We start from the raw sequence: 22931 nt of genomic DNA, 5'->3' as shown, positions 1-22931 counted from the left end.
GGGCGGGGACAGGCTTGCTCAGGATCATCAAGGGTGGGGAGAACTCTCCACCGCACTCTAGAGTGGGGATCTGGCAGCACCCTCTCTCCATGGCCCACCTTAGAGACCCTCAAACTTGCCCTGTCAACAGAAGGGATGTGTTTAAAAGTAGAGCCAGGATGCTGGGGGACCCCAGGGAGAGGGTGGAAGGGCTGCTCCTGTCTGGGGCACCCTCACTGGCAGGACTTCTTGCTCTGACCCTGGGTGTGGCCAGGCCTGGGTGGGGCCGGGCATCGGACCAGTAGCTAAAGCATGAAAAAGTCTCTCTGGGGCCACAAATCTCACCGGCCCAGGGGAGCAGGCCCACAAAACAAATGTGACAACAGTGATCAAATTAAGTGGCCATCTCAGGGCTAAGCAGGGCAGGTTTCCTGAGCTGGGATTTATCTAATCACCTGGTCAGCCTGGGCCCTTCCCAGATCCTGCCTGCCTCAGGAAGGTCTATTCTCTGTTACCAGAAGCCCAACCCATGTGGGGCTGCTATGCCTAGGCTGCAGGAACTAGGATCCTAGAGCCACACCACTGCCTGCTGTGGTCCTCAGAAGAAGAGCCCAAGACCTATGAAGGGCATGAGGCCACGTGTGACCTGGTTTGGTCTCAGGCTCCTGAACAATGCTCCCACACTGCTCTGTTCAGGACTCTGTGCAGGCCTGCGCCCAGCCTGGTGCCCAGACCACCGACCAAATTCCCTTCCCTTCTCCCAAGCTGCTTGGGACAGGTGGTGTCCTTCTCGCCCCTGCCCCTGCAGGCCTTCCTTCTCTCCTAGAGGCTAGCTTATGGTGACAGAGCAGCAGGCCGGGGCTGGCCCTGCCTCCCCTCATTCTCACATGCTCATTCCCGCATACAAGCATGAGCTCTGGGCAGCAGCATGAACATACCAGCATTTCAGGTCATTTTAGGAGACACTGCTTGGAGCATTTCGTCTGCAGATCCCACTAACATAGGCACTGTCAGATGTTTACTTGGAACAAACAGAACATCAATAATAACAGTAAAGCATCAATGTGCAGAACATAAAATATGTGGGACTTGGAATCCCCAAAGCATCCGTGGACGCTTGGAATAGTGTCCTTGGAATAGTTCCTTGGAATACTCTGGCCTTGAATCCCCAGGCCCACATGTGATTTCACCTTAATGTGAGTCCAGAAGGATGACACTCCCCCTCTTTGCCCCCTATCCTGGGCTCTTAGCAGACTTATGCCCAAGCCAGAGAGCAGAACCTGCCCCTTCCCTGGTACTCATTGCTGAGACCCTCCTAAGTAACATCAATCAACTGAAAAAACAAATTGTAGATGGCCAATGACCACTGCTCAAATTATAAAGTCATACTCAGTTCAAAGATATCCTTGAGCACTGGCATCTCTGGGGAGTACCATCCATCAGGAGCAGCCCAAGCATAGGTCACACCTTGCCACTGACCCATTCCTACCTGTCTTGGCTCTCTGAGGCCTTGAGGCTGCAGGACTCAGTCAGGGTCTCTGCTGGAGGTCAAGGTCATCAGGGAGGCCAGACCAGAACAAGGTCTTAGCCCAGCTCCAGGTCCCTGCAGGCTCTAGCACCAGGCTGCCTTTCCAAACCCTCTTCCCTCTGCACCTCAGCATACACAATCTCAGAGACTTGTTGGGATCACTTTCCCACATCCTGGGCTTTGCTCAAGCATTTACCTCCTCCTGGAAGAACTGCCCCCCGCCCTGCCCATCTCTGCCTTTCCTGGGGCTCTCTATGCACAAGGCCCAGGGTAGGTGGAGCTGTGTCCTCTTCCTTCTCCCTGAGAAGTATCTGGTCCTCATGTGCTAGTTGTGGGGGTCTGGGCAGTCCCTTCAGATAGAAGAAGGCCAATCAGGGAGTACAGACAAAAGGCCCATTCTGCCCTGAGGCCTCAGTGGCCTCATCTGTAAAATGGAGAGGACAGCTCTGCTGAAGCTCCCCCTGCTCTGGCTACGTCCACTGTGCTCCTCAGGCTTGAAAAAGAGCAGTCAGCCTGGGAGGATGGGACAGCCTGGGGCCCAGCAGCACTAGTGCCTGAGGATAGAATTAGGGGGAGCAAACGCAGGAGTTAGGGTAGAGAAGAGGGCTCTATCCTGCTGTAGGGCCCATGTATGGTGTGGGGTTTGTAGGCAAAGGCAAGGGGTATGAGTCCTGCAGCCAGTGCCGGGGGGAGCAGGCAGGGGCTGTGTGTACCTGTGGTGTGTCTGTGTGGATATTTGTGTTGTGAGGCTATTAGATGTGTGGTAGGCAAATACAAGCATGCATATGTACCCAGGTGCACTTTTGTGTTTCTGTGTCTATGTATGTGGCGTGTCTGTGTGTCTAATGAGTACTCATGCATATGTATGATGTGTGGATGTGCAACAAGTGTGTTTATGTGGTTTGCAGGATATCGTGCAGGTCGTGTGCAGGGAGAATGTGTACACAGTGTGTGATGCATGTCCTTGTGCCTGTGAGCATGAAGTCTCCTTGCCCTAAGGCCAGGCACAGTGGCTTACACCTGTAATCTCAGCACTCTGTGGGGCTGAGGTGGGTAGATTGCCTGAGCTAGGAGTTTGAGACCAGCCTGAGCAAAGCAAGACCCTGTCTCTAAAAATAGCCAGACATTGTAAGAAGCACCTATATAGTCCTAGCTATTTGGCAGGCTGAGGCAAGAGGATTGCTTGAGCCCAAGAGTTTGAGGTTGCTGTGAACTATGATGCCACAGCACTCTACCAAGGGTGACAAAGTAAGACTCTGTCTCAAAAAAGTCTCCTTGCCCTGAATCTTTGACTCTGGACCTGACCCTGGGCTCTCAGAGCTCAAGCTTGCCCTAAACATGTGCAGAAAAAGACTACCCACTGCTCTTCACCCAGGCCACTTATTTCCTGGGAGAACTGCCTGTACCTCCCATCATCCCTCCTTGAGTAGTCCTGGATGAGCCCCAAATCTGGGCCCATCCCCTCCCTTCCTCTGGATGCCCCACTTCTCTTAAAGCCTGAAATCTCCAGAGCACAGACCAATGGGGTGGCCCATCCTCCCCAACCCCTGTCCCCATTCCAGGCCCTGCACAGCTCTCTCACTCCAGCCCCCTAGTTGGAAGGAGTCCTGGTCCATCGCCAGAAAGAGAAACAGAGACAGGGGAGAGAGGATTAGGAGATGACCCACACCCAGTAGCTGAGAAGGGTCTCCAGGGAGGTTGCCTGGCCCTGACTCAGAGTAAACCTACTTTCAGGTCCATCTCAGGGACCCTGGGCCTGTTCTCCTGGGGGCCAACTGTCCTTCAAGTGACTACCTGTCCTCCAGCCCTTCTCTTAGCCATGCTCAAGGCTTGCTGCTCGCTGCCTGCACCCTAGGAAGGATGGTGAGTATGTGACAGAGTTTAGCTCCCTCCCCCTACCTGTACTGTCCTTATCTCTGCCTGGAGGGCAGCTGCCTCTGCTCAGGGACTGAGAAGCACTTGTACAGAGGCTGTCCTGTGAGTCTGTCCCATCCCTGAGGTCCCACCCCAGTTGCCAGGGGTTCCTCTTGGCTATAATAGGTTAGAATAGCCCCTATGTTCCACCTGCTTCTCTAGGTGCTAGCCTGGGCTCACCCTGCGGGGTACAGCAAGAAAGCAAAGGGGGCTTTACACTGAGGAGACCTGCCTGAGGGGAAGAGGAGGGAGGGCACAGGTCCTGACTTTGGAGGATCTCCTGTCTGGGGGCTAGGAGGCCAGCAGACTGCACACATATGCACACACACATGTGTAGCAAAAGTCTCTGGTGGCGGCAGACTCAGCCCATGGGGAGGGGCAGCTTCCTGACCAGGCCTGGGGCTAGGGGAGGGGCTGAGGGAACAGAACAGGACAAATGCAGAGAAGAGAAAGAGGGAAAGAGCTCAGGGGACAGGACCAAATGGGACTGTGAGAGGCAGAGGTGCAGGGAAGAGTCTGCAGCCCTGTGGCAGTGACTGGGGAGGGCAGGGGGCTGAGGCCGGCCTGGCTGAGTCAGCTGAGCCGGACATCAAAGCCCAGAGTGTGTTCCCAGGATGCTGGTCTCCCTCCCAGGGAGAGACAGATGTCCCTTTGATGGCAAGAAGAAAGGATGTTGTACAGCAAGGGTAGGGAGGGGAGCAGGGAAGATCAAGTCTCCTCCCTGCAGCCACCCAGGCAGTGGAAAGTCCACCACAAATGTCACATCCTCTACTTCCAGTGGTCTGTGAATCCAGACCTGTCACTGGGTCTTCTGCCAAAGGAATGGCAGCTGTACTGGGGTCATGGGTGTAGTTAGTGGTCAACCACTGGCCATTTCTTGGCATGGGAAGCAAAGTGGGGCCACCATCCTGCTGGCTAATAGGGGGTAGGCCAGTCCTGCAATGGTGGGAAGGCCACATACTGTGGGAGCTAGAAAGTGCAGGCTCCATGTCCACTGGCCACTTCACACCTCCCTGCAGCCACCTCAGTTGGGTGTCTCACTGTGCCAACATGTGTGTATGTGTGCACGTGTTCATCAGCCTCAGAAGCATGCTGTGTGCAGGCAGCTGGCCCCTCACTCCGGCAAGAACAAGGCATGCTTCCTTTGCAGGCCCTGTGTGTCTCTGAGGCCCTCTCCTGTTCCTGGCTCATGCAGTCCCCTGCCTGGTACATCTGTGGCACCACCACTGGGCCATCAGATGCCTTTGTAAGCATTAGCAAAAGGCATCCCTTCCTCCAGATCAGCGGTTCTCAACCTATGGGTCGCGACCCCTTTTTAACAATAAAAATACATTGTGGCATTAGGAAGGTTGAGCACTGCTGCTCCAGATGCTTTTCTGACATTTGCCCCAAAATCTCATACTAAAGGTACATGTCTAGCATGACCACACTGTGAGTGGTGCCCTCTGGAGTCATGCGGCGAGGGCGTTGGCTTGGCGCCTGTAGCTGAGCAGCTAGGGCACCAGCCACATACACCAGGGCTGGCAGGTTGGAACCCAGCCTGTGCCTACCAAACATCAATGACAACTACCAAAAAAAAAAAGCCGGGCTTTGTGGGAGGCTGAGGCAAGAGAATCGCGTAAGCCCAAGAGTTTGAGGTTGCTGTGAGCTGTGATGCCACAGCACTCTACTGAGGATGACATAGTGAGACTCTGTGTCTAAAAAAAAAAAAATGAGGCAAGGGCCTTGAACTTCTCCCTCCCCTCCTCTCAGCAGCCCCAATCCATGATGTTTCTGCACAAAGCTCTCTGATCCCTCAGCCTGGGGACCTTCACTGTGTCTAATATGAAGGCGGCATCATCTCTTGGTGAGAGCAGGAGTCTTAAGCATTCTGCCTAGAGCCCAGGTTTGACAGTGGAGGACACCTCTGAGGAGCAGGCAACAGGCTCAGCTTCCTCCCATGAGGTGCCAGCCTCTTCCACTCTACCATCACACCACAGAGAGGACATCCTCAGAGAGACCCAGTCACATCTCTACTGGTGCCTGAAGGGTCTGGGGTGTGGACAGCAGCTAGGTCATGGGCAGGTCCAGAAGATAGATTTCAGTCTGCCTCAGAGTGGCAAAAGCATCTTCCTGGCCAGCATCTAGGGAAGAAGAGGGCTTGGCTCAGGGTTCCAGCTCAAGGACCAGGAGGCAATGTCTTAGAAAGGTCCCTGGTGCAACTCAGCAGGATCTGAAACCCACAGGGCTTCTACAGCCTTCCTAATGCAGGCTGTTTGGAAAGTCCCCTTTGAACAGAGACGCCTCACTGAACCCTCTGCCCACACCCAACATGGGAAAGCAGATCCCCGTCTGCCCCATGGTGTCCTTCCTCCCTGCCATGCTTCTGTGGGGCAGGTCTGTGGCCATTTACAGGCCCCTCACCCAGAGCCGTTGTGCTTGGCACCTGCTTCTGGGACTCCAGCCTTGGGGCCATCAGCCCCTCTAGGCTCTGTATGCAGCTTCTCCCCCATATGTCCATGAGGCCAAGCTGTTCCAAAGACCCCTGGCTGCCCTCACATCCCCTCACATAAACAGAAACTCGCACACTGCAGTATCTGCACCTGCTTACCAGACATGCCCAGGCCTGGTGGGGCAGAAACTCAACAGAGCCCCTTCTTCATATCCAGAAAAATTCCACGCCATCTCCTGCTCAGGCCCAGGCTCCATCGGCAACCTGGTGGAGAAACCCAGCCAGCCCCCCTGGACTTGGCTCTGACCCCTTGGGAAAGAAAGTGGGAAATAAAACAGAGGTGGGAGAGGGGAAATTATTGGAAAAGAAATTTCCCAACCCTGTATGTCATGGTGACATCCCAACAGCCGCTGTTGACGTGAAAAAATAAAAGTTGCCGTCTTAGTTTTTTTGTCCTCTATTTCTAAATGATTTGACGTTTTATTCCCCCCATCAAACTCTCTATTCTCTGCTAATGGCAGAATAATAAAAAATTATCCCTCATAGCTTGCGAGTGAGAGGCCAAGACGGGAGCCCAGGAGAGGGAGGAACGAGAGGAAGAAAAAGGTTATTATAAATGTGTCAGCCTTGTTTACAGCCCTTTATCAGCCAGAGGGAGATGGGAGGGAGAGACGCCATCAACGCACACTTTAAAGCGGCCTGCCAGCTTGGTTGGGGAGTGTAAATAATTTTTATTTTCAGCTGCATTTAGATATTTTAAAATATACACGCGCCAGTCCCCAGTCCTTGTGGGAAGCCAGCAGAGCCTGCTGGGGCAAAGCGGGTTGGGGGTGGCCCGCCTTTCAGACCCTTTGATGAGACCAGGCTTGACAATTAGGGCTTTCAAAGGCAGCGTTTGCTGATAAAGGCTCCCTTCCCAAAGAGCAAGGAGCACAGAGAAATAGTGAGGCCAGCCTCACACACTGCCAAGCTCCCTGGTGGGGGCAGCATTTAGGAAGGTGGCGTAGGTGCCCAACGTTGTTCTTGATAAGGCCAGCAGGGACCTGGCCCCTGGGGCCAGTGCTACACTCCCCCTGCACTGTCAGAGGCCACATCTTTCATCTTGGGTTTGCCACCAATGACCGTGTAGCCTCAGACCCTCAGGTTTCATTCGTGCTGTCATTTACCTGTCAACATTGGAGCACTTACTATGTGCCAGGATCATCAGGGTTCAAGGGCAGGGGAACTTAGAGAAACTGCCTCACCTAAGTGGTCCTTCGAGCCCTCCTCCTTGAGTACCTCCTGAAACCAGTCCTTCATGACCTCTGGTGAGAGTCCACGCACTCTGTGCCTGGGGTGGGCTATCCTAGGGCAATGTGACACAGCGGGTAAGAGGGGGTGCTCCACAAGGGAGTTATGGCTGTGAGACTTTAGGGAAATGACTCCCAAGGACTGGGTGTCCATTTCTTCTTCTGTAAAATGGGATAATAGTGGTACTAATCTCATATGGTTGTGGGGTTAAACTGAGGTGATAAGTACAGTATAAAGACTTAGCTATCTAAACAACATGTCCTATCATTTGCTGTGTACAGCGATGGGAATATTAAATCTCTACCCCTAACTGTTCCCCTATGCCCAGCATGGAGGCCAGCATCAAGGGGAGGCTGCAGGAAACTGAGCTCTGTCTTCTGGAGGCTCACGGGCCAGGCTGGACAGAGGGGGCTCAGCTAACCTGGGCAGGCTCCAAAAGAAGGGACCTTGAAGGAGTAGGAGGAGGGGGTGAGGGGACAGAGGACCCAGCCTGGCTAGAGGGAGGGGGTGGTTAGTGGCCACATGGCCTGATGACTTTTCCAGGCTGGTTCCCAAACCAGTTCATAAAGGCCTTTCCTCACAGGGTGGGGAAATTTTGACCTTCTGATTTCCAGATCATTCTGTTTTAGGCACCAAGGGAGGCGGGAAAAGCTTCATCTTTCTCTGCTACACCCCTTTTAATAAAAGGATTTGTTATATAAAGTTGGCTTCAGTGAAAAGGCTGCACTTAAGGAGTAGGAAGGCCACAAGTCTACTTAAGGCTATAGGTTCTCCAGCCCTGAAAAGGCTTCTATCTGTGGCACCCACTGAATGCCACCTTTGATAGAGGCAGGGGACAATTTGCCATGCCCTGTGTTCCCCTCCAAACCCTCCGGGCTGGGCCGCAGTGATACTGGCCGAGTGGCTACGGGAAGGCACAGAGAAGAGAGGAACAACCAAATCCCCAGGTCTGCTACTGTGCTGGTCATGGGACAGAAAGCCCCTTGAGCCCTCCCAGTAGGTTCATTTTTCTTTTTTTTTGAGACAATCTCACTTTGTTGCCTTCGATAGAGTGCTGTGGCATCATAGCTCATAGCAACCTCAAACTCTTAGGCTCAAGTGATTCTTGTGCCTCGGCCTCCCGAGAGTGCTAGGATTATAGGCGTGAGCCATTGCACTGGCCTTTGTTTATTTATTTATTTTTTGACACAGAGTCTCACTCTCTCATTTGCGTAGAGTACTGTGATGTCATAGCTCACAGCGACCTCAAATTCCTGAGTACCAGTGATCCTCTTGCTTCTGCCTCCTTGGTAGCTGGGACTACAGGTTCCTGCCACAACACCTGGAGAACTTTCCTATTTTTAGTAGAGATGGGGTGTCACTCTTGCTCAGGCTGGCCTTGAACTCCTGAGCTCAGGTGATCCATCCACCTGGGCCTCCCAGGGTGCTATGATTACAAGTGTGAGCTACCCTGCCCAGCCAGGTTTGCTTTTCTGGCTGGAGCTGGAGGTAGTTGGAAGGACAGGTGACATTAGACCAAAGAGCTAGATGTTTGGCCCTGAGTGTGAATTTGGAAAATGGTGCTGAGCTGGGAGGGGCCAGACCCAGGACTGCACTAGGCCAGGCATGGAGTATATGGGCCAAGAGCAAGCCAGGAAGGCAGGGGAGCAGGAGGGGGGCTTTGTACCTGCTTCCCACCTCTGGTCATTCCTTCAGTCAACCCTTCATACACATTGCTGCCTGCTCTGAGCTTGCCCTCCAGGCATGCACAGCCCTAAGAGGGAGACAAATATGTAAACAGACAAGGACAGACCAGCACATGAGGTGGGGTCCAACAAAGGGGAGAGGAGGGGAGTGACAAGGAAGGAGGCAGGGCAGGAGTGGGCTTCAGGTGTAGACACAGGAGTTTTCTAAGCAGATTAGGTGGGGAAGACATTCCTTACAGAGGGTATACAGCATAAACAAAGGCCTGAAAGCCTGTGACCACGTGGATCCCTAGGGTTAGTACAAGGCAATTGTATGTGGATGGATTAGTGTTTACCAAAGTATCTGGAGGAGCATTAGTTCTGAGAGATATTAGTTAATGTTACTTGAAACAAAACTTTCCTGCTCAGATATATTTGGGAAACATTGGGATAAATAATCAAGAGCATGAGGTATAAGATCAAAATAAAAAAATCAATCATATTTCTATATACTAGCAAAGAACAACAAAATTAAGAAAACAATTCCATTCACAATACCTTCGAAAAGAATAAAATAGGTATACACTTAACCAAGGAGGTATAAAACTTGTACGTTGAAAACTACAAAAACATTCTGAAAGAAATTAAAGAAGATTGAAATAAATGGAAAGACATCCCATGTTCATAGATTGGAAGATAACATTGTTAAGAGCGCAATACTCCTTAAATTGATGTACAGATTCAATGCAATTCCTATCAAAGTCTCACATAGCTTTTTGTAGACGCTGACAAGATGATCCTAAAATTTATATAAAATGCAAGTGGATACTGGGGGGAATGCAAAATGGTACAGCCATTTTGGAAGATAGTTTGGCAGTTTCTTACAAAACTAAACAAACTCACTATACAATTCAGCAGTCATGCTCCTTGGTATTTACCTAAATGAACTGAAAACTTACGTCTATTCCCAAAGCTATAGTTGGATGTCTATAGCAGTTTTCTTTATAACTGACAAAACTTGGAAGCAACCAAGATGTCCCTCGGTAAATGACTGGATATCTCAACTGTAGCATATCCAGACAATGGAATATTTTTCAGCACTAAAAAGAAGTGAATGATCAAGCCATGACAAGCCAATATGAAAAGGCTCCATGTCATATAATTCCAACTATGTGACACTCTAGTAAAGGCAAAACTATGGCGACATTAAAAAGACCAGGGGTTGGGAGGGCAGAGGGATGAGTGTGTGGGGCGTGGAGGACTTTTAGGGCAGTGAATCTATTGAGTGTGCTCCTACAATAGTAGATACATACGTGTCATTATGCCTTTGTCAACACCCACAGAATGTGCAGCACGAACAGCGAACCCTTAATGTTAACTATGGGCTTTGATTGATCATGATGTGTCAATGTAGGTTTATTGACGGCAACAAATGTACCATTCTGGTGCTGGATGTTAATAATAGGGGAAGCTACGTATGTGAGTATGGGTAATATGGGAATGCTGTTCTCTCTGCTCAATTTTGCTGTGAAATTAAAACTGCTTAAAAAAAATAGAGTCAATTTTTAAAAACACAAGGGACCTAAGATAGCCAAAATAATCTTGAGATAGATTGGAAATTGATAGACTCAGACTTCCCAAATTCAAAACTTCCTGTAAAGATACAGTAATCGAGACAATGTCCTACTGGTGTGAGGTCAGACATGGAATAGACCTGAGAATTCAGAAAGAAACCATCACATTTATGGTCAGCTGATTTTCAAAAAGAGAGCCAATACCATTCAGTGAGGGAAAGGACAGTCTTTTTGACAAATGGTGCTGGGACAGCAGGGTATCCACATGCAAAATAATGAAGTTAAATTCCCTTCCTCACATCATTACCAAAAAAATATATGATCTCAGTGTGGATTAAAGACCTAACTGTCAGGGCAGAGGCTGGGAAGCTCAGGCTGCTGGGCCCAGAGGCAGGAGAGTTGGATTACCACTTTGTCAGGCCCCCTGTGTCTTCGACAATTATCTTTATCATGATTTTTCCCCTGGACTTTGAGATTGGCAGGTGTCAGTAACAGATCCTGGTTGGCAGTTGAGTCCGGAAGGCTCTGTAAAGATTTGCCATCTCTCCTTCAATTTACCTGCTTGGAAGTTCATGTTTACTGACAACTTGGGGGGATAATTTTGCAGTTACTAACACCAACCCTCAAGAGTGCAAGAGTCCTAGCATCCCATAATCCCTCCTTTGGCATTTGCATAAGTACCAGCCTGATGAGATAGAGAGAAGTAGGGACAAAATTGTTCATTACTGAATTGTTCATAATAGTGTCTTGGATAGATCAATCACAAAAATGGCCCCAATTCTTCACACCTCCTCTTATCTGTGCCTTTCCAATGTCACTTTGCAAAGCAGTCCATTAAGAGGTAGAATCAGTTTCTCCATCCTTTGAATCTGGACTGACCTCCTGAATAGCTTTGACCAGTTGGATGTGGTGGAAGTGACTATGTGCCAGTCCCAAGTGTAGACCAAAAGAGTTCTGGTATGTTGCCAATTGCTCTCTGGGACACCTGAGAGCAAGTGGAGACCACCAGGAAAAGACCAGCAGCTCACAGCCAGTCCTCCAGCTGCAAGCCAGTGAACTGCAGGCTTGTGAGCCTCACAGGCATTGTTTTAAGACACTAAGCTTCAGAGTTGTTGAGTAACAATTATTTATAGTACAAAAGCACAGATATACAGCCCCAAACTCGAGGCAATCCAGATGCTCCTGCACATGGGATTAGTGGCCCAACAGTACAATGGAACATCCTGTGGCCATTTGAAATGAGATTGATCCTTCTGTCCTGACCTGGAAGACAATCATGAAACACTGGTAAGAGAAAAAAAGCAAGTGGCCGATCAATATGTATACCATGACCCCATTTGTGTTTTTTAAAAAGTCTGTGTATAAGAATATATAGAACAAATACACATCAGAAAAAGTTGGCAATGGTACACAGCAAACTATTCACAGAGGCTGCCTCTAGGGGAGACAAGAGGAAGTTTGATATTTTTTGCTTTCTTTCTTGTAATTTTTTTAAAAAATGAAGACTATTTGGAAGGAAAACAAAGCTGGCGTTTTCAAAGACTATGTGTGTTGAAATCGAGGCCCAGCTGTCCTCAGATGACTCTCCAGTGTGTTCACATCGACTGTGGATCCCTGGCAGGGACCTGGCCCAAGCCCACCAGCTCTTGTGGCAAATACCCACCCCCTGCACGCTCCCACCCACGTTAAGTTCCTCCATCATTCTTGCCTACTAGTCTCCCTCAGGCTTTACCCTCAATATCAGAGCAGAAGGACCTCTGGGGATCACGTCTCACATCTTCATGGCACAGATATAGGGAAACTGAGGCACAGAGAGGGCGGGGACGCTTGGAGACCTTTTCTGTGAGGCTGCAGCTGAGCTGAGGTAAAATGCAGGTGTCCTGAGGACCAAGGCAACCCCACCCCAGCACAGACCTCTTCTGGGCCCCACTTCCCCCAGAGGGGGCCCGAGGGCTCACGAGATGAAGGAGGGCCTGAGTGTGAGGAAGAGTGAAAGGGAGAGAGGCAAAGAGGAGGAGGGGTAGAATGTCGGGGATGGTCAGTGCCAGCCTCAGTCCAGAGCCCCCGGCAGCAGCCAGATAATAAGCAAGAATAATAGAGGAAAGAGAGCAAAATGTCACATGTGCTCTCGTGCCATTAGCCACCAGAGAAGGGAAATATCACATAATTAGGCTGGCCTTTGTTTGCCTTTGTGGAGGAGGAGCATGAGGGACACGGGTGGGCGGGGGCCTCTGGGGACAGGCCTGTGTACTCAGCTGGAGGAGGGGCAGTGAGAAGGGTATTCCAGGGCTGGGGCTCTGGGACCCTAGGGCCCCCTACTCCCCAGTTCCTGGGCCTGATGTGACTGGGGGTGGGCTGGGGTAGTAATGAGGACAGGGTAGGGATAGGACTTGTTCCATTTTGAAACTGAGACACTGAGCTCCCAGGCCTCCTTGCTAAACTGCCTTTGCGTTGTTTGTTTATATTTCCCTCGTTATTACCCAAGTCACAGAAACACCCGGGTAATAGCTGTAAAATTACACACTCGCAGCTAATTCGGGTACGACTCTTGGCATAGCAGCCGCGTTTTAAGGAGAAATAAACAAGGCCTGAAATAAAAGTCGGCAAGAATACAAATCTGCAGCAAGCAGGCCGGCTCCCTCCTTCCCCACACAGTGCCCAGCGCACATCAGTCTTTCCACACACGCACACGCTTGCACACGCCAGGCATGCAGGCCCATACACCAGCCCTTCCAGTTCCATTTGCACGCTGCCCCTACTGTCTACACGACTTCCCGAGGGGGGGGTCTCTCTGCTGCTCCTCCCTGTCCACCCCACAGCAGGGATGGGGCGGCCGGGGTCCTTGTCTTTGCTGATCCAGGCTACCCTCCCTGTCCTGGCACCCTTCCTTTGTGGGTGTCTGTGTTCCTCTCTTCCAGCTAAAGAGGCTCCAACCACCAGCTCACTGCTCATTCATTCATTCATTCCTTCATTTCTTTTCTTTTCTTTTTTTTTAGAGACAGAGTCTCATTCTGTTGCTCTTGTTAGCATGCTGTGGCATCACAGCTCACAGCAACCTCCATTCCCTCATTTCTTGAGCAACTACTTTGTGCTGGTTGCTGTGCTCTAATGGTCAGTAAAACATTAGAAGAATAAATGTACAAATCAACATATGGTAGATTAGGATAACTGCTCTGAAGACCAGTGTGGAATGAGAAAGAAATAGGGAGGACCTTCCTAGATTGGGAGGTCCAGAAAGTCCTTTTTGGGGGGAAAGGCCTGGCCTTTCTGAGTTGAGGCCTGAAGTGAGAGCTTATGGAGTACAGAACAGGGAGAGCTCTAAGTGGCTGGTACAGCATATGCAAAGGCCCTGAGGCCAGATGGCCAGTGTGGCTGGAAGCAGGGAGCTCGGTGGTGGTGTGTGGGAATGAACTGCCCCAGAGAGACCTTGCAGGTACTATATACTCCCAGGAGCTGGGAAGGACTGTAAATTTCTAAGGAAGAGGTGGTAGTGAAATAAAGTCTTATTTATGACTTTGAAAGATCTCCCTGCTTGGCTGGGAGAACTTTACAGAGGAGTGAGAGGGGATCTGAGTAGCCGGGCAGACTATTGCAGTCACCCTATGGAAAAAGATGTCAGTAGCTTCGCACAGGACAGTTGCAGTGTGGATGGGGAGAAAGGGAGAGATGGCGAGAGATCTGAAATCTGACAAGACTGGGGAGAAGGAATCAAGGACGCTGGTGGATGGAGGCACATTTGGGGGAGACTGCAAGAGGTTTGGGACATGCATCTGAGGCACATAGAGAGGGAGAGGGACAGAGAAATACCAGTTTGTACTCTCTGTGATCAAATGTCCCTTCCCACTCCACCATTTCTAATAAAATAAGAATAAAAATTCCACACACAGTCTGTTAAGAGTATGGACAAGGGGTACCAAGTGCATTCCTCTGGACTCTCCCTGGTACACACACTGTGGGATTGCAACCAGGTCCTGGGGCGGGGGGCAGGGCCAGGGGCTGTGATGCCACCTTGATCTGCTCCAGCCAAGAACTGAAGAAAGCAAGCAGAGAGGAGGCATGTCTTGAGGGGCAACAAGACAAAGCCCACCGATGGGAAATAGGGTGCCCCACATCACAGATAGGAACCCAGGAGCACCTCTGGAGTTCACCCCAGAGATGGGAGAGCTGAGTTTGACAGGGTGGGAGTAGGATGGGGACAGAGAGTGAAGATGGCAGGCTGGGCAGGGGCATATCTGAGGCAGCAGACAAGGACCAAGGAGCTGGGCCAGGGCCACAAGGGGGGCCTATCTCCAGCAGGCAGGCCTCGGCTGCCGGAACTAATTAATTAGCAGAGAACAATGTCTAACAAGGCCTCCCTAGGACTCCAGCCCACATCACGTAGTGTGAGGGAATATGAGCATGTGAGCTCCCCTTAAAAATTTGGGGGTGGGGCCTCTAAGCTGGGAAGGCAGAGGCCCTTGTTCGCCAGAGTCCCAGACTCTGTCTGGCCGCAGGCTCCCTGCTTAAGGACTCAGAACCCTCGAAACTGCTACTGCTTGTCTACCTTTGTGTGTTAGAGGACGCTTTGTTCATGTGCACGTTTTCTCCATGATCCTGTGTGTACTTGGGCACATATAAAACATCTATAAATATGCATGATGTGCTCGTATGTGCACGTGGTGCCCACACGGTTGCACATATGTGCACACATGTGGGATGCTAAGTAGTAGCCTCCTAAGGCCCAGCTCAGTCCCCACCTCCGGAAACACCCACCCATATTCCCCAGGGCATGGCTCCTCTGTCCTTATGCTCCTACAGCTTGAGCACGGGCAGCCACTGTCCTGGGGCTGAGCCACAGGGACTCTCTGGGGACTGCAAACTGAACACTGCTACCCTGGAAGAAGCAGAAGCTCCCCTGTGCCCTTGTCAGGCCGCCAGAGGAGGCCTGCCACATGTAGCTATAATTAGGAAACTGAGTCATGCAGGGGCAGAGGCCCAGGGTTTCCAGGACCTGCTGAGGGGAAACTGCTGGTGCCTTGGGACGAATGTCCACACCGGCCTGAGGGTGCTATGTTCTTCAGGAACACCTGAGGACCCTGCACAGGATCCGGCTCCAGCTTCCTTGTCTCTTGACTGAGCCCTCAGGCCGAGTGACCTCATAACCAAAGACATCTGGATAAGGGAGGTCTTTCCATGCCTTGTAGAATGAAGTTTGGCTTAGACATCATACATTGGCTTGGGTTCCAGGACCAACCCTGTCACTGACATTGCTCTTTGATGCTGGACAATTCCCTTCTCCCAGAACCCTCTTTCCCAGGGTTTGCCCTTCTCAACTAGCAATCAATAGCAGAAGGGTCATTTGTTGCATCGTTGAGGCTGAGGCAATCAACCTGTGGCCACTGAAGACCACCCCAGCAGCAGTGTGGAGAGGGGTACAGCCTGTTACAAATGCACTTGTGTGAGCCTCTCATTGCTCATCTGTGGTCTGGAAAGCCTCTCCCTAAAACACTCAGGATTGTTTAACAGCTATGCACTCATCTGAGCTCCGTGCCTTCCAGAACTCACAGGTCTTCAGGGAGAGAGACACATAAACAATCACAAGCCAAAAGCTGTTATGTAGGTTGGCACGGACAACTGGTTCTCCCCTGCCCCCGGCTGGTTGCCCCAGGCAGGGCCTGGGTTCATACCTTCCTGTTTTCCCTGCTGCCTGTAAACAGGGCCAGGGAGACAGCAGCCCCAGGAGCAGTTTTAAAATTTTATTTATTATTTTGGAAAGGGAATATATTCTTGTTTCAAAATTCCAACAAGATAAGATGGTATAGAGTAAAAAGTCTCCCTGCCTTCCTCCTGAGTAAGCCCAGCTCTTAGTGTCCTGTGTGTCCTTTCAGAGTTTCTTCTGCTTTCAGAAGTGAATACAAATATGAGCTTCTGAATGGAGGGCCAAGTGATGCAGGGGCTTTTGTGGTGTGGTGAGAGTCAGGCCTCTGTCCCTACCCGTCAAAACCAGGGCTGTAGCCATCACAGAGTGATAATCAATTGGACACTTTGAAATATTCATGAAACGCTGATGGATTTTCTCAGTCTGGAGTTGTAGGTTTCATGGAATTTGGCTTTATTAGCCAGAAAGTCAATATTTTCCCCGGGCTGCCGAGAGGCACGTGCTTCTGTCTTGCCTCCAGCCCTGTGGGCCTGACTGCCCTGCTCTGTCAGCTTCCTGCTGGTGGCTCTGGACTTTTTTCTGCCACTGGGAGCTGATCAGAAAGGACATGGAGAAGCCAAACCTCAGGGTTGGGGTGGGAGTTTAGGGATGGCACAAGTTCTGTGCAGACTCACTCGGGGCCTTGGGCAAGTCAGTATCTCTCTGGGGACTCAGTTACCCAGTCTGCACAGTGAGAACTCTGGCTCAGTATTGAGGTCTGTGTGGATTGCTTCTCAATGGGAGCCTCCAAGGCCTTCCAGACTGGGGGCTCCCTAAGTGCAGGGCTGAATCTTTTCTTCCTCCTTTGTCTCCCCCAACATCCCCAGAAGCAGGACAGAGCTGGGGTTCAGACTCTTTCTTTCTCAGAGCACAGCAGACTCATGGCTCCATTATTCTGGGAAGAAGCTGATTTCATGAGATCTAAGGGGGCTGTGTCCTGAGAGCCAGGACTCCTGGGCCTCATCCCAACCTGTCTGTGGCTCATGGCTTCTTGCTGGGGCCCAAGGGAGCAGCTGTACAAGCTGATGGGATCGGAGTCTGATAGGGATGAGGGATGGCCGCCAAGAATGGCTGATGGAAGGTTATGAAAATAGAGCTGACGTTTCCATGACCCTGAGGTTAGCACCAAGGCAGCAGTGAGAGCTAAGAAGAGCATGGCTGTGGGAGGGGAGGTGAGGGGGCAGCAAGAGGAGCTGGGCAGGCGTTGGGGGGCACTTGGGGCCAGGGGAGCTATAGCAGGGCCTGCTGACCCCCCCGTGCGGCCTTGTGAAAATATGCGAGTGCACATATTCAATTTGATGACCTTATGGTCTTAAAAATATTTACACATGTATTCAAGTAATCCACAAATACACTTTGTGGCAAAGCTTCAAACAATATGCCAGCATATCACACAGGAGTCTTCCTCTCTTTACTGAGTATCCTCCCCTGTCTCCCATTGTTAACTGCCTGATCTACACTTGCCGGCTTCTACCGTATGTTATAATAACATACAAAATATCTACATGTGCACAAACATGGCATTTCTTTTTTTTTTTTTTTTTTTTGAGACAGAGCCTCAAGCTGTCCCCCTGGGTAGAGTGCCGTGGCATTACAGTTCACAGCAATCTCCAACTCCTGGGCTCAAGCGAGTCTCCTGCCTCCGCCTCCCAAGTAGCTGGGACCACAGGCGCCCGCCACAACGCCCGGCTATTTTTTTTTGGTTGCAGCCGTCATTGTTGTTTTTGGCGGGTCCGGGCTGGGGATTCGAACCCGCCACCTTAGGTGTACGTGGCTGACGCCTTAGCCGGTTGAGCTATAGGCGCCGAGCCACATGGTATTTCTTAATAACATAACTAGGCTCCTACTTGATATATCAAGTTCTGGAAATTGCTTTCACCCCACATGTTGGGGAGAATCTTCCCTTGTTATATATAGATCTGCCTTATTCTTTTTAAATATTTTAAGTTTTTTTTTTTTTTTAAATAAAGGATGAGGCTTACTTAGTTCTTTTAAGAATTCCCCTATTGATGGGGATTTGGGGAGTTTCTGATTTTTGCTAAGGAATACACTGATGATCCTGTCTTCTCAGGCTAGTTCAGACTGCCGCTTAGCCCCTAAGTGCACAGGGCCCACCTGAAGGAAGGAAAGTGTCTGATGTGCATGGCCAGCTCTTTCCTGTGGGGGAGGCAGAGTAGCGAGCACTTGGGAAGGCGCTTCAGGCAGTGAGCTGGCAGTGGTGGGCTTTGTCTTGTTGCCCCTCAAGACATGCCTCCTCTCTGCTCGCTTTCTTCAGTTCTTGCCAAGACAGCCTCCGGGGAAACTTTGAAGGATCTGTGTGTGGAGATGGCACTGCTGGCAGCAGCCACAGTTGTCTGGGGGGAGCTCTGGGCTGGACTGGAATATGATGGGACCATCCAAAGTCACAAGCCAGAGTAAAGAGCTGGGAGTTCACTTCCCCTGAGTGCTTCCTGTGTGTCAGGCACTGTGCCAGAGCACTGGATACTATCTGATTTCTATCCTGGGCAGTAGCAATGATTCCCTTTACAGACATTGGTAACACAGGGCAGAGAGGTGAGGTGACTCGCCCCAGGTCAGACAGCTGCTGTGCCTGACTGCGTAGCTCATACCCTCCTATCTTCTTTGCCTGCCTCCTTTTGGCTTTTTGGTCCCCTGTCTGAGGAGGGTGGTCTAGAGTCCCCCAGGCCTCCTGCTACCCTGGGGGCTATTGGGTAAATAGTTAGTGGTGACAGGTGGACTGGAGACTCTTTCAGGAAGAGCAGGGTCATCACTGGGTTGACATAGACTGCCCAAATTCATCCCATAGTGATGTCACTTGGCTCAGCAAAGAAACAGCCCCTAGGATCTGGACTGACAATGGAGAGAATCAGTTAGGGCTCATAAATCCCTGGGCCAGTGGGTCCAAGTCAAGCTTTGGGGTCAAGGGTAAGCAGAATAGCCAGGGACCCTGTGGCTGGCTGTGAAGAGTCAAGGCCATTCCTTGCTTGTGCCTTCACCCCTCTGTGTTAGGGCAGGATGTGGGGTTTCCTTCAGATTCTCAAAATTGTCTGTAACCCTAAAAGAGCTTCCCCCTCTGTGGGTTAAGGCATAATCTCCAGGTGCAGGGAGGAGACAGGCAGGAGACCTGGTTCAAACCTATCTCTGCCCTGCCTTGGTATCCCCATCACTACTATCAGGGCTGGATCTGAACATTCCGAAGGGCCTTCTTGGCAGCTAGAGGTGGGCACCTTCCTCCTCCAGGAGAAGCATCCGGGAGGCCCAGCAGGAGGTCCTGGAGGTCCTGAAGGTCCCTGTGCTCCAGTGGACAAAAATCAGGAGAGCTGGATGCTGCCTTGGGGAGCAGGAGGTACTGAGAGAAGTAGAGGGTGGTACAAGGATAAGTCTCTTGCCTCTTTTCCTTCCACCATGGTAATTTGGCAGGGAGGGAGGATCCTGATGTAGAGAGCTGGGTTCCATGTACCTGTCTAGGCCGGAGGGCCCTTAATCCCTCTGTAGCCCTCCCTTAGGCCCCAGATCTGATCAGGGCCCCCGTGGGTACGGGCCTACCTGGGGAAATATTCTGGTGGGGATGGAGAAGACAAGCCCCAACCTGTCCTTAGAGAATTCTTGCCAGGCATGGTGGACAAATTCAGGCCAAGCCACAGGATTTGGACTCTGGGGCTGCAGAGTCAATGAATATAGCTCTGACACTGGCAGATGGCTTTAGCATGGCAAAGTCAGGGCAGACTTCCTGGAGGAGGAGGAGGAGGAAGACTGTACTGAGTGGGTCCCTTAAGCTTGTGCTCTGGCACCAGGCAACCTGGGTAGGCCCACCATGTCACTGAGGGGAAGTGCAACCACAGACAACCAACTTGGCCTCTCTGCTCCACAGTCTCTTTTTTATGGGATAGGGGCAGTAATACAATGGATCCTAAACCAGAGGGCTGTTGTGAGGGTCCCATATATCTGTATGGTGCCTGGGACAAAGCAACTGCTCCATAAAAATGAGCCAGTTTTGTTACTATTTCCGTCTTGTGATTAGAGAGGGGGAAGAATCTGAAAAGGTAGGGGAACTATCCAGTGGCTGCCAAGATGGCGCTAAGAGCACCAAGGCTAAAATAATCTCAGAAGGGCTCCAGCTCTCCTGGCACAAGGGGTCCAGCACATGCTTTCAAGTTGCTGGATTATCCAGGCCCAGAGCTCCAGGACCCACATCCTGGGAACCAAATTTTGCCAGCTTTTAGCCTGAACTCTAAGGACTGACTCTCTCTCAAAGACCCAGAGCATAAATGGTAGAGTTCTAGGTACAATGGAATTAGGAAAAATATCTTGTAGGATTTTTTTTTTTTACTTAATTTTGACATGTAGAAGACCATGTCTCCTGGGAGGCAGTGGGTGGGTACATCAGACTGAGTCCATCAATAGGCTCAGGGGACAAGGCAGGTCTCCTTCTAGGTCTGGGCCTCTATTTCCATCTGGATAACAGGAAGGTGTGGCTGGACCAGGTGACTCGAGAGGCCCCTTTGTAAGTGGCTATCTCTAGTTGGCAGACCAGGACAGGAGCCTGGTATCTGGTATGAATGGGGGGTGGAAGGGTCTGACTTCAGGGAGGGCTCCTCAAGGGAAATGATGGGCAGAGGTTGGGATAGGGCAGATCCTGTCCCTCCCTTCTTGCTACCTGGAGGGTGACAGCTCCTCCACTCCCTAAATGAGGCTGAGGCTGACTGACAAGAAGGCTCCAGAGCCAGGCTGTCAGCAAGTGCCCCCTGCCACCTTTGTGTGGCTAATTTGCATAAAATTTGCACAAATCTGCATAATTTAGGAACCAGCCAGTGCTCATCTTGGGCAGTCCAATTCGCTGTGATTTTATGAGCTTTGAAGTAGCCCTTTCTTCTCCTGCCCACTCCCCCTCCTGCTTTCCTTTGCTCTGAGTCTGGCCTGTCAGATCCTGTTGTCTCTGCCTACCTTTCTACGGCTGGTGGATGGGCCTTGCAGGCTTTCATGGGTCCCCAGAGAGAGCCCTTCTTCTGCAGCTGCTGAGTGGAACTGCCTGTGAACCTGACATCAGTCCCAGTTCAAGCCTCCAAAAGGCCTTCACAAAGGAGGTTTGGGGACCCTGGGAAAGTTCTATGTGGTTCACCAGGCATGGGTCAGACCAAAATGACCATATCCTCTTTTCTACCAGGGCACTAGGGTACAAGATGCTTCTGGGTTACTGTGAGGCTCACCACTTGATGCTGGTGAGGCTGGGATGGTGCCCTCAGGCTCAAGAGGACAGGGCGTACACTACCACTGACAGATCAAGCAGCTGTCCTCAAGGGGACTGACTTACGGATTACTGTCAGCCCGGATGGATGCCCCTGTAGCAGTGCCACAGGGTTCTGTCCCTGCCCTTTCAGCATTTTTATTCTTGGGTTAATCAAGGCTGTCTTGGGTACAAGTGACACTAACTCAACTCTAAGTGGCTCAAGCAAAAGAAAAGAGAGAGGATGTACTGTCTAATGTAACTGAGAAATCCAGGGGTATATAGGCTTCAGGGACAGCTAGATCTAGAGGCTCAAGTGCTTTCATGAGGACCTTGTCTCTGCTCTGCTTTCCTCCGTGGTGGTTTAAACTGGCTCTCTCCCTGCTAGAGTCCCTGGAAGCTCCAGTGTTATGTCCTACCTGCTGCAAGTATGGAAGAATCAGCTGTTTCCCATCAGTTTCCCATCAGTTTCTGCCAAAATCCAGAACGCAGCCTTGTTGGTTTAGCTTGGGTCATGTGCCCAAAGCTGAACCAATCACTGTAATCAGAAGCATGTGACCCTCTCACTGGCTAAGCCCAAGTCACCTTCCTAGGGGCAGGGAGAGAGTCAGCCCCACTGCAAGGATTGAGGCAGGGGAGGGGGAGGTTCCTTGGGGAAAATCAGGGACCCTTCCCAGAAGCCAGAGAAGTAGAATACTGGGCAGGCCCACTCCAGCTGGGCATGCTGTGCCTTCCTGGGATGAATATGTGGATATCATCTCCAACCACAGGGATCTGGAGATTGGCTAGGGAGAGGTTTGTGAGGACTCATGAGCCCGTGGTGGATGCCTGGTGTTGGGCATTTTCTTTGTGAACAGAAGCAGGGCTTGGACAGGATTGAATCCAGCCCCCCAGGCACCTAGGCAATGGGTGGGATATGGTGCCATGATTCCTGTGGCTGTAGAGCCCTCAGTACCTGGCCTCTGAGAAACAGGGACAGTGAGCAGAAGGGATGGTGGTAGCCGTACCATATGAGGACCGAGAGGCACTGTGATTGAGCTCCAAAGGAAAGTGGGCAGGGAGGACCCTGAGTTTCTTTTCAGCAAATACTGAGTGAGCCGTGGCCCTTCACAGCTAAAAAGGCTGAGGGGAAAGGAATAATTACAGATGGAAGAAACCCCCATTTTAGCATAATCCCTCATCAACTGCCCAGCCCTCCATCCCATCCCATCCCATTTGAGGCAGAACTGCTGAGTCTGCCTTCCCACCTCCGACCAGTTCAGCACTTTCTGTGCTCACTGAGGGCCCTGCATTGCCCAGTCCAGAAGGAGGTTGCAGCTCAGGCCAGACCGCCGGCGCCCATACCCTGTGCTGCCCGGCTTCATCTGCGGCTGGCACAGTCAGACTCCTCCACACCAGGACTCTACCCCAGGGAAGGGCCAGCACTCACCAGGCACTCACGATGAACCGGGCACCATGCCAAGTGCTTTTACTCATTAATCCCCAACAACTCCAGGAAAAGATACGATTATCTTCCTCCCTGTTTTACAAATGAGGAGCCCGAGGCCCAGAGAGCTTTAAACAACTTGCTCAAGGTGGCACAAGTAGCAAATAGCAGTGGGATTTGAATCCACCACTGCAGACCTGGGTTCTTCATAGTGTGTCACTGCC

This window comes from Otolemur garnettii, unplaced genomic scaffold (genome assembly GCF_000181295.1).
Source record: "Otolemur garnettii isolate 467f Iridium unplaced genomic scaffold, OtoGar3 scaffold00011, whole genome shotgun sequence".
Lineage (NCBI taxonomy): Eukaryota > Metazoa > Chordata > Mammalia > Primates > Galagidae > Otolemur > Otolemur garnettii.
The sequence above is the reverse complement of the archived record's forward strand: the minus strand, read 5'-3'. Positions refer to the sequence as shown.